At 32.5% G+C, this 10,923-nt stretch overlaps 1 pseudogene; it reads left to right on the top strand.

Annotated features, from left to right (window-relative positions):
- Positions 1-255: 255 nt before the first annotated feature.
- Positions 256-2,133, top strand: LOC145125780 (nucleotide pyrophosphatase/phosphodiesterase 1 pseudogene; annotated as a pseudogene).
- Positions 2,134-10,923: the final 8,790 nt, after the last annotated feature.

The following is a 10,923-nucleotide window of genomic DNA, read 5'->3' on the forward strand; positions in this document are numbered from 1 at the left end:
CCATGAAACCAAAAATTCAAAGTTTAGACTAAACTTGGAAAAAAATACATACCACAAAATAAAAGATTTACATAGCATTTTTTTAAACATTAAAAATAAAAAAGATATGAAAAGAAAATTTTGGAATTGGGCGCGTGGGTTAACAACAACGTCGACCAGTCAACACCATCTGGACTTAAAAAAAAAAACCGCCAATAAGTTGACTAAAAATATCCATTTTCCAATGTCAAGCTGAATCGCAATAGACAAAGTTATGTACAAATCCATAAAAGTAACACACAAGCAAATAATGCTCTTCAATCCATCCATCCATCCCCAGTCGACCAACCACAAACAAGCTTCGCGTAATTCCATGATTTTCAAGATTTCATCCAAACTCATCAAAAAATTAACATGACCCAGACCACAAAATCCAACAATTTTAAAACCTCATCAAGAATTTCCCTAAATTGTTCTTGTATGTGTGTAATTTTCTCACTGAAATGGGATTAGATGCTATCAAACCATCACCGGTGCCGGCCGGAGAAGAAAACACACAAAATCAATCCACTTCACTTCTCTCTTTCGACACAGACATCACCACCACCCCAACAAAACCCTCTACCACCACCCTCCTCCTCTTCTCCCTCCTCCTCCTCTTCTCCTCCGTTACATCCACCAATCACCACCACAGCACCACTGCTCTCCAAATCGCTCGGCCACTCAGTAAACTCACTCACCCAGTCGTCATCCTCATTTCCTCAGATGGGTTCCGATTTGGGTACCAATTTAAAACCCCAACACCCAACATCCATCGACTAATCAAAAACGGAACCGAAGCTGAAACCGGATTGATTCCAGTCTACCCAACGTTAACCTTCCCAAATCACTACTCAATCGCCACCGGATTATACCCTGCTTATCACGGAATCATAAACAACCAATTCATTGATCCGATCGCAGGTGATACTTTCACATTTACCAGCCATGAACCCAAATGGTGGCTAGGCGAACCCATTTGGGAGACAATCGCGAATCAAGGGCTCAAAGCGGCTACATATTTCTGGCCTGGATCCGAGGTAAAAAAGGGTTCTTGGGATTGTCCTGTAAATTTCTGTGCACCCTATAACGAATCAGTCCCATTCGAAGAACGCGTTGATACTATCCTCCATTATTTCGATTTACCAACTGAAGAAATTCCTGTTTTCATGACATTGTATTTCGAGGACCCTGATCATCAAGGTCATCAATTTGGCCCTGATGATCCTCATGTTACTAAAGCTGTTAGTAACATCGATGGGTTGATTGGTAGATTGATTAACGGATTGGAAAAACGTGGGGTTTTCGAAGATGTTACCATAATCATGGTAGGTGATCATGGAATGGTTGCTACTTGTGATAAAAAATTAATCTTTTTAGATGATTTAGCTTCTTGGATCAAGATTCCGAAAGAATGGGCACAAGATTATGCTCCTGTGTTATCTATTCGTCCACCTTCTGATCAATCCCTTTCTGAAATTGTCGCCAAAATGAACCAAGGATTGAGATCATTAAAAAATGACGACAAATTGAAAGTTTATCTCAAAGAAGACCTTCCTTCGAGGCTACACTATTGGGAAAGTGATAGGATCCCTCCGATTATTGGGTTAGTGGATGAAGGGTATAATGTTGAGCAAAAGGACTGGAAGAGTAAGGAATGTTATAAATGTGGAGGTTTACATGGATATGATAATGCATTTTTTTCGATGAGATCGATTTTTATTGGTCATGGTCCTCGATTTGCTAGAGGTAGAAAGGTACCATCTTTTGAGAATGTTCAAATATATAATTTAATTACTTCGATTCTCAACATACATGGAGCTTCCAACAATGGGTCATTATCTTTTACAAAGAGTGTGCTTTTGCCTCATCATTGACTCAAGTTTGAGTGTTGAAATATGTGCATGTTTTGAGGCGATGCTGTTTAATTGTTGTATAGTTAGGTTAATAATGGTGCTTATGCTTAAGATGCATTGGTTCATTGGTTGAATGTAAGTTCTGAGTGTTTGAATCTTGTTTGCATCTAGTTACAAAAGATGTTACATGGTACTCTTTATAAACATTGTGTCATTTTATCATGTTGTTATAATTGGTATTCTAAAGAGTTGTATTTCATCATGTAAACGATGTAGTGAGGGCTGATTTTTGTCGAGTGTAGAAGTGCTCAATTCATGTAAATGAACAAGTGAGGCAATTCTACCTAAAGATGCTCACAGTCTACCTAAAGATGCATAAAGTCGTTGTGAAATCAATCCGGATGGGTTTCAAATAGTTTGTTTTTTTTAACCGTTCAAATCGGTTTTACAAAACCACGTTGGTTTGAAACCGGTTTGAGAGGAAATAATGTATAACCTTTGCAACCTTTTTCGGTTTAAACCGAATTAAAAAAAAAATAATACCAAAAATGAATTTATAACACTAATTTAATTGCAATCAAATATATATGTCGATTATATTTGATTTTAAATAAAAAGAATAATAAACCAAATACAAAAACATAAAACTAGGAAACCAATTACAATTTTTTATTTTTTCATCGTATCTTCAATTTGTTAATTTATGTGTCTCCTTTTTGGTTGTCTAATTCGTTACCGTCTTCCTCGTCCACTCTGGTTGTTGGAGATTATATAACCTCTTCATGTATTTGTTGTTCGACCGATTCTAGTTTGCATTTAAGCAAAACTACATATTATCTCCGATTCTATGCCATCCAAGGAACCTTTAAACAAATGCAAACTTCCATTGATTCGAAGGAGGTTCTTGACCTACGTTCCAATATTATATTGGCCCTAATCGAAGAAGCGAATTTGAATCTATTTTAGAAACTTGGACATGAATCATGGGTCATGACGACTGTTACTAGATGTTATGATTGTTTTTTCCACCGAGCCAAAATATCTAGATTCTTAAATTCATCAACAGATATATATATATATATATATATATATATATATATATATATATATATATATATATATATATATATATATATATATATATATATATGCGCTAAAAAGTTTAGAAGTCAATTTTTTTTTTTTTTTTGTGTTTTTGTAATTCGCTACTTGGGGCGTAGTTTCATTGTTGTTTCCTAACTTTCTTTAATAAAGGGTTATAAAGTTTGATATTAGCATTTAGTATCGAGACCATCTTTAGATGATGACTCTGATAGGAGTATTTTATTTACTTCTTTTTATAGTATATTTTAGCATATTTTTATTATTTATTTTTAATTAATCATTATGCACATTATCATTTGATTTATTTTATATCTATATCGGTTGCTTTCGAGTTTTTATGTATAGTTGTAAACTTTTATAAGATTCGAAGCGATGCGAAGTTGATTGAGAGATATGGGGGACATTGATGGACAAAATAACAATCCAAATGGGTTTGAGAGGAAGAACGAAGGTGTGCGCCAATTATGTGGGCTAATAAGCATAAAAAGAGTATTGCAAGTTATTGGCTAGTTGTGGTGAACATTTGGACCAAAATTTAGGTCTAAAATGGGCTAGTAAACAAAGAGAATGAAACAAGAAAGATCATGCTGAAAATGATATTTCCATGCAAGTCAAAGCTTTTACACAATTTACATAGATTTTTTACACTACAGTTTATGCGGGTTCGGGTAATTTGCAGGAAAATTTTGTCTTTTCACATTTAGAGTTGTTATATGGGGTATGATTGGTGCCACTTTATATAGATCTTGACAAGAAGACTTGAGAGCTATTCTTGGAACTTCTTGTAGGCCAGTTCTAGGGTTTTCTTCATTTCTCATCCTTAAAACTTCATACATTTGAAGTTTGGTACAATTAATCTATATTTTATTTTTTTAACTATATGTAGCTAAGTTTCCACTAATCAACAATGGAAGTATTCCATGAACAATTAGTTTATTTTGAAGGTATTATGAACTTATGTTTTTAGATCTATGAATGTTGTTTCTTATTTAATTTCTAAGTTCTTGTGTTTTTATTTCATGATTTTAAATACTTGAATGATATTAGTTAGTTGTTTTCTTAATTAAGTAACGGATCTTCAAAACAATCAATAAGAACGAGTTTTATGGATGTTTTCATCTCATTTTAATTTTATGGAATTGTATTCTCCAAAGTGGTAATGTAAGCTTTTGAGTCCTTTAAGATTTGGTGATTCTTATATCTTAAAGATAATCATTTTTGATGAACTAAATGCTTATTTGATTTACGACCTTGATTAACAAGGCGTGTTAAGAGCTTCTCTAACCACCATACTAATTAAGAATAATCTATATGTGACTCAAGCTTTTGAGTTGCTATAGCCAAATTAGATTAATTCATAAGTATTGCACCATAATTTCTAATGATAAATTAGCTAGTTGTTTATATGAATAAACTCCAACATTGATTACCTCATCTCAATTGATATATATACCTCATCTCAATTGATATATATCACTTGATGGTTACTCTTTTGCATTACTTACTTACTTTTTTTATTTTAGAATTATAATCAAACAAACTAAAACCCCCTTTTTATTTTAATTGTCGTTTTATAAATATTGATAGACTAACAAATTGAACCAATCTTCGTGGATTCGATATCTTTACCACTATACACTATAAAATGTGTTAGAGTACAAAGTTATTCATTTGTTAGCCTTGACAACCACCGACCTCTATCGATGTCTTCCTTATACATTCATGTATTACATTTGGTTGCAAACAAAATATGTTTGTATAAATATCATATAATGTTTCAAAAATATTGTTCAAAGTATCAAATTTGAATTTAGAAAAAAAAAACTAGGGTCTCTCTGGGTTAAAATCAAAGCATCAACTATTTTTTCTAATAAAGTATGTACGTCACCAACATTTATGATAGGGTTCAACCGACGGTCATATATAAACACGAGAGGTAACTCCATTTTCTTATTTTATTGGCGGGATCATTTGCAAAAAGGAGCTGCTTCGTATACAACAATTTTTCTTTATATCCAAAAATTTATGCTTTAAAATGTTGTATTGCATAACTCTATAAAACATAAATTGTTGCATACAAAATATTTCCCTTTGCAAAAAAATCAAGGTACATATTCGTTTAATTTCTTGTCATTATTTTTTTTATTAAGAATAAAAAACTAACAAGGTAATAAATGACCGATAAATAAGTGGTTGCTTCTTTAAAATCAATTAACATATTGAGTCCGACTCCAAAGTTGACTTGACCTTGTTTTTTCGGCTAGGTGATCATGAAATACTTTTAAAGAATTTATGTTCATGAAATGTTTTTAAACATTAACGCTTTTTATTTTTACGCTCCACCCTCTAAAACTCCACTTTATTTTGACCTATATTAATTAATTTTTATTATTTCTTTTTTAGGCTTTGGTAAAAAGTTACCGTCAAATTGTGACATCTTCCCAATAAATATTATCTATTTTATTTATTTACTGCACACATTTATTTGTTTTATTTATTTTTTAGTTATATATCTTTTTTTCTATATTTAAACATTCGTAGATTTTTTTTTCACATTCTTTCAACAATAATGATTAAACTCATATGTTACTATTTTATTTTGTTTCCATATATTGTTATAAAATATTATATTTGTAATAAAAATATAATTTATTTTATTATATTAAAACGAGGCATACATTTTTTTTTGAATAGGAATAAAGATTTATATTATATAATAGAAATATAATTATTGTTTATGTAAAAGAATAGAAAAAGTTTATATGATTAATGCAATATGAATAATTTATTTAATAAAATTTTAATATAAAATATTAATATTTTCTTTTTGAAACAATATATTCAGATTTTATTTATTTTATTTTTATTTTTATTTATTTATTTATTTATTTTGCAAATATGTCTCATAAATATGTTTTTATAAGATTTTTATTAATATATGTATTTATTAACATTACAATTTTGGGCTTCTAAAAATACAATCATTTTTTTCTTTAAAACACATAAAATGACAAACGATATGTTTTTTTATTTAATATTATGGTGATGTTTCCTATGAATGCTTTGCTTCGTTTGTCATTAAAAAAAATTACTTTTTGTTTAGTTTAGTTTAAAAAAAACAAACATTTTTCAAGACATATTTACTTTTTAATGTTTTTTTTCTAAATTTTGGTATTTATAATCATTTATCTTGTAAAAACATTTAAGAGAAAATTTAAAAAATAATAAAGTAAGTAAAAATTTAATTGAATAAAACAAAATAATAATAAAGTTTGAAAAAAATTTAATAAATTTTAATGATCAAATAATAAAATTAATAAAGTTAGTATAATGATTGGAAAGTGTAATGATGAAGTAATAAGGTTAGGAGAGAGAAAAAAACTTTTTCGGAAAACAATACCTAGTATATTAGAGTAAGTGTAGAATGAAGTGTCTATAACACCATCCTTACCATATTACTCATAAATATGATAATTTTGGGGTAAAACCGGCTTTAATGCCTTTTTTTTGAATTGTCACATTATAAAAAAGACTAGCATACAGGTAGAAGAAAAATAATTACAAAGAGTCGTAAAGAAGAGAGTTTTGCAACCACTGGATCCAAGACATATTACTTTTACGACATCTATTTGATAACCAATTGAAAGAATGAATGACGATATTTTCAAAAATATGACTTTTCCTCATGTTATTCATCTAGAACACCACACTATTCCTGTAAGACCAAATAACCCAAATCGTGGTGATAATAATAATTCAACAACTCTTCGTTTCGTATGGCTCAATGTAGTGCTATCAATCCAACTCAAAATCTCAGAGACATTTAGGAACAGAGGAAAAAGAAGATCAAGCCACTTTACCACTTTGTTCCAAATTTCTTTAGCCATGTCACAAATAAGAAAAACATGACAAAAATCTTCAATCTGAGAAGAATACATTGGGCATATTACAGAAGTCAAATCAATGCCCCTGTTAACCAAATTAACTCTGGTAGGAAGTCTATCAAGAATGGTTCTTTAAAGATGAATATTAAGTTTAGTAGGAACAAGCTTACATCGTGTCTCAGCCACACCTTCCTGCAAAGTGATGTTATCAATGTGGTTTCTAATGTTATTAACAGTAAAACCATCATCGGAACTAATTGCCCACTCCCAAGTATCCGACCGATCAATGCACGCGACATTAGAGATAAGCTCAATCAAACACGAGAGTTGGGAAGCCGTGACACCACTGTCCTGAATTTGACGATTCCAACTCCAAACCCAACCACTATCCCTCCATCTATCAACAACACAACAATCCTTCACCTTTTCCAAAGCATACAGTCTCAGAAACCATAAAGAAAGACTCTCTTCGCCAATCTAAATGTCATTCCAAAACTAGTATTTCTTCCATTACCAACTCGTCTAATAAAAAAAAGAATGGGGAACAATGTGAATAGCATCAAGCTTATCATATAACTTCACAAGATTGGACCACACCCCCTCCCTTCGGCTTTGGAGAATTTTCCCCCAACCCACCATGAACACCATGAATACTATGAATCACCTTCACCCAAAGTGCTTCTCCCTCATTATTAAAACTCCACCTCCATTTAATAAGCAACGCCATATTAAAAGCTTTTAAACTTCCAATGCCCAAACCACCTCTATCCTTGAAATTTAACACCAAGTTCCATTTTACCCATGAAATCTTTCTATCTTAATCGCTACCTCCCCAAAAGAACCGAGAGCACATAGACTCTAAGACACTATTCACATACCCTGGAATTTTAAAAAAGGACATATAGTAAATACCAAGGCTATTAAGAACAGATTTAATTAATGTCAATCTACCTCCCACAGATAACAAATTTACTTTCCAAGTAGTCAAGCGCTTTTCAAAATTTTATATCACCGTTTTCCAATTAACCACATGATTCAGATTTGCACCAACCGGTAACCCAAGATAAGAAAATGGTAAATCAGCTAGCGCACAACCAGTAATAACAACCATCTCTTCCGCTTGTTGAAATGGAATACCTATACCATACAAATTCGATTTTTGTAGATCTAATTTGAGACCTGATACCAAGTAAAAGCAATTAAGAATGCCAACCAAGTTAGCAATATTTTGATCATCACACTCTCCTAAAAATAAGGCATCATCGGCATAAAAAAGATGAGACAAAGACCGACCACCGTCTCTAACCACTGCACCTTGAAATAAACCATGACTTACTACATCCTCTAAAGTCACATGTAATCCTTACATAACAAGAATAAAGAGAAAAAGAGATAAAGGGTCACATTGACGAAGACCTTTCTGAGGAGAAAACTCTTTTTGGCTATAATGGTTGTATAGCCTAATGAGAAAAAAAATCAGTATTTTGTATTTTGATGATAAATTGAAACTCCAATTTAATTCGGTATTTTCAAACCGGATAAAAATATCCAGTAAAATACCCACACCTTCAAAATTTGTCCATTCCTAATGCCAAACAGCTAGTTTTTTATATCCAAACCAAATTTTCCTAAGCCTATTTGTCCTTAATCTGGATTTAGGATTCAGATTGAATTTCGATTTTCTTTTTTAGAATAACGATTAGATGTGTATCTCTAGTTCTATATATTATCAGATCCCCTTTTTTGGCCTTTTGGGTTTGAGTTTACATTGATTGTTTGGGCTTGTGTTTGTGTAATTCGAGTTTGAGAGTTTGTATTTTGTTTTACTCAGAGCATCCATAATAGGAGTCCGCTTTTATAATTAACTAAAGATTTAAATGGAAAAGGTGAAGATATTGTTTAAATTATGAAAAGTAACTAGAGTTTGACTATTTGACTAAGTTATTTAACAATATATGATTTCAAATGTTAGAGAATTGGTGGGGATGGGTTTAATGTGCAAATAGATGGTGGTAGAAGGAGTTATTAGTGAAAAGATGACTTATTAAGTAAATATGGTACAAGGAGGGACTTTAGTTGCTAAGATAACCATAATATGAATTATTTGAGCTCTCTTCCTCCATTTTTCCTTAAAAAACATGAACATCAACCCCATGGTTCTCTTTTTGGCGATTTTTCTCTTAATCCATGGTATTTTGATGATCCCTACTTCAAATGATGAAGTCTTGATTAAATCCTTTCAAGTCCTAGCACCCATAGGTAATGATTTGTCAATCTTGCTAACAAATACTTAACTCTCTCTCTCTCTCTCTCTCTCTCTCTCTCTCTCGGAATGATCGACTATAAACTGAACCATCTCTTTCTATATGCTAATAAAACACACATAAACTCCATAGAAATCATTACTCGAGCAGAATTTAAAGCTTGCACTCCATCTCGTCATGTTTCTGCTAGGCTGATGGCGATTTTGAAGAAAACATTCAGAAATTCAGAATATATAGTGAAATCCCCAAAAACTTGAACTTGTCGCTCATCTTTCTAGTAGAATTAGGTGTCGTAGTTCCAGATTCTTGTTGTGATTACCATCCTCAATGCCATAACTTTGCTCCAGTAGGGTTCTTGAGTACAACGGGCCTCTATTCAGGAACGGAGAGGAGGTGCCGGAGTTAGAGACACAGGAACCGAGTGATATGAGTTGGCTTTGTTAGCCTAATAAGATTTTGGGTTTTATCTTGTATTGGGTTTTAATGATTGGGCATTTTAGCTAGGAAACCCTATTTAGCTAGTCTATATATTATGTCTTTCCCTTTTCATTGTATTTGTATTTCTCTTTGATAATAATACAAAACCCTAGCCGTTATATGTCTTTCATTTGTTAGTTTTCATGGTATCAGAGCTCGATTGATCATCCTTACTTTCGTTTCGGGGGCGAGTTGTAGTAGGCACGACACTATTCATCGAAGTTACTATTCAATGACACTATTCATCGAAGTTACTATTCATTGAAGGTACTGTTCATCGAAGTTACTATTCAACGACACTATTCATCGAAGTTACTATTCATCAGCAATATTCATGCATTTTTATTTGCAATTTTGGGTATGGTTTTCTTGCTCGTTTCTGTATTCAGTTGGATTTGATTTGTTCGTTTCAATGGCTTCGAGGGTTTCGTTTCGTCTGTTGTTTTTGTTAATTTTGAGATCTTGATTTTTGCTGCTGCTATTCGTATTTGCTATTGTTTTGGTTATTCTCGTTTGACTGATATTGGAAATATGGCCCCGAGAGATGATTCTCTTCAGTCCATTAGTATCCAACTTGATGGCATGAACTATGCATATTGGAGTTATGTTATGAAGAATTTCTTGAAAGGCAAGACTATGTGGGGGATTGTTACAGGTGAAAGGAAGAAACCAACAGACGAGAAGGCTGATAATTATGCAACCTTACTGGATTAATAGGAGACTGATAACTCCAAGATCATTACTTGGATTAATAATTATGTTATCCGATCTATTGGTACTTAGTTGGCGAAGTATAACACATCAAAGGAGGTTTGGTATCACTTGGCTAGGCTGCATACTCAGTCTTACTTTGCAAAGTAGTTTCAGTTAGAGTTTGATATTCGATCCCTCCAACAGAACAATCTCAGTGTTCCAGAATTTTATGCAGCTATGTCGGATTCGTGGGATGAGTTGGCTCTTACAGAACCTGATGTGTTGAAGGATTTTAAGCCTTTTATTTATAGAAGGGGAGAGTAACGTATGGTTTAGTTCATGATGGCATTACGTTCAGATTTTGAAGGTTTGCGTGGATCAATCTTGCATCTTACACCTCTTCCCACTGTTGATTCGGTTGTTCACGAGTTGATTGCTGAAGAAACTCGTATCAAGTCCCAAGCTGACAAAGGTCCCAAGACATCGACTCCTACTGTCTTTGTTTTTCCACAACGACCTCAGTGTTCAAACCAAAATCGTCCCAAAGTTGCATTTGATGAGTGTGCTTTCTATAAGAATAAGAACCATTGGAAGGAAAATTATCCATTGTTGACAAGCAAGGGAAAT

The sequence above is a fragment of the Lactuca virosa genome, chromosome 7, assembly GCF_052849685.1.
Source record: "Lactuca virosa cultivar CGN04683 chromosome 7, Lactuca_virosa_CGN04683_v6, whole genome shotgun sequence".
Taxonomy (NCBI): Eukaryota; Viridiplantae; Streptophyta; class Magnoliopsida; order Asterales; family Asteraceae; genus Lactuca; species Lactuca virosa.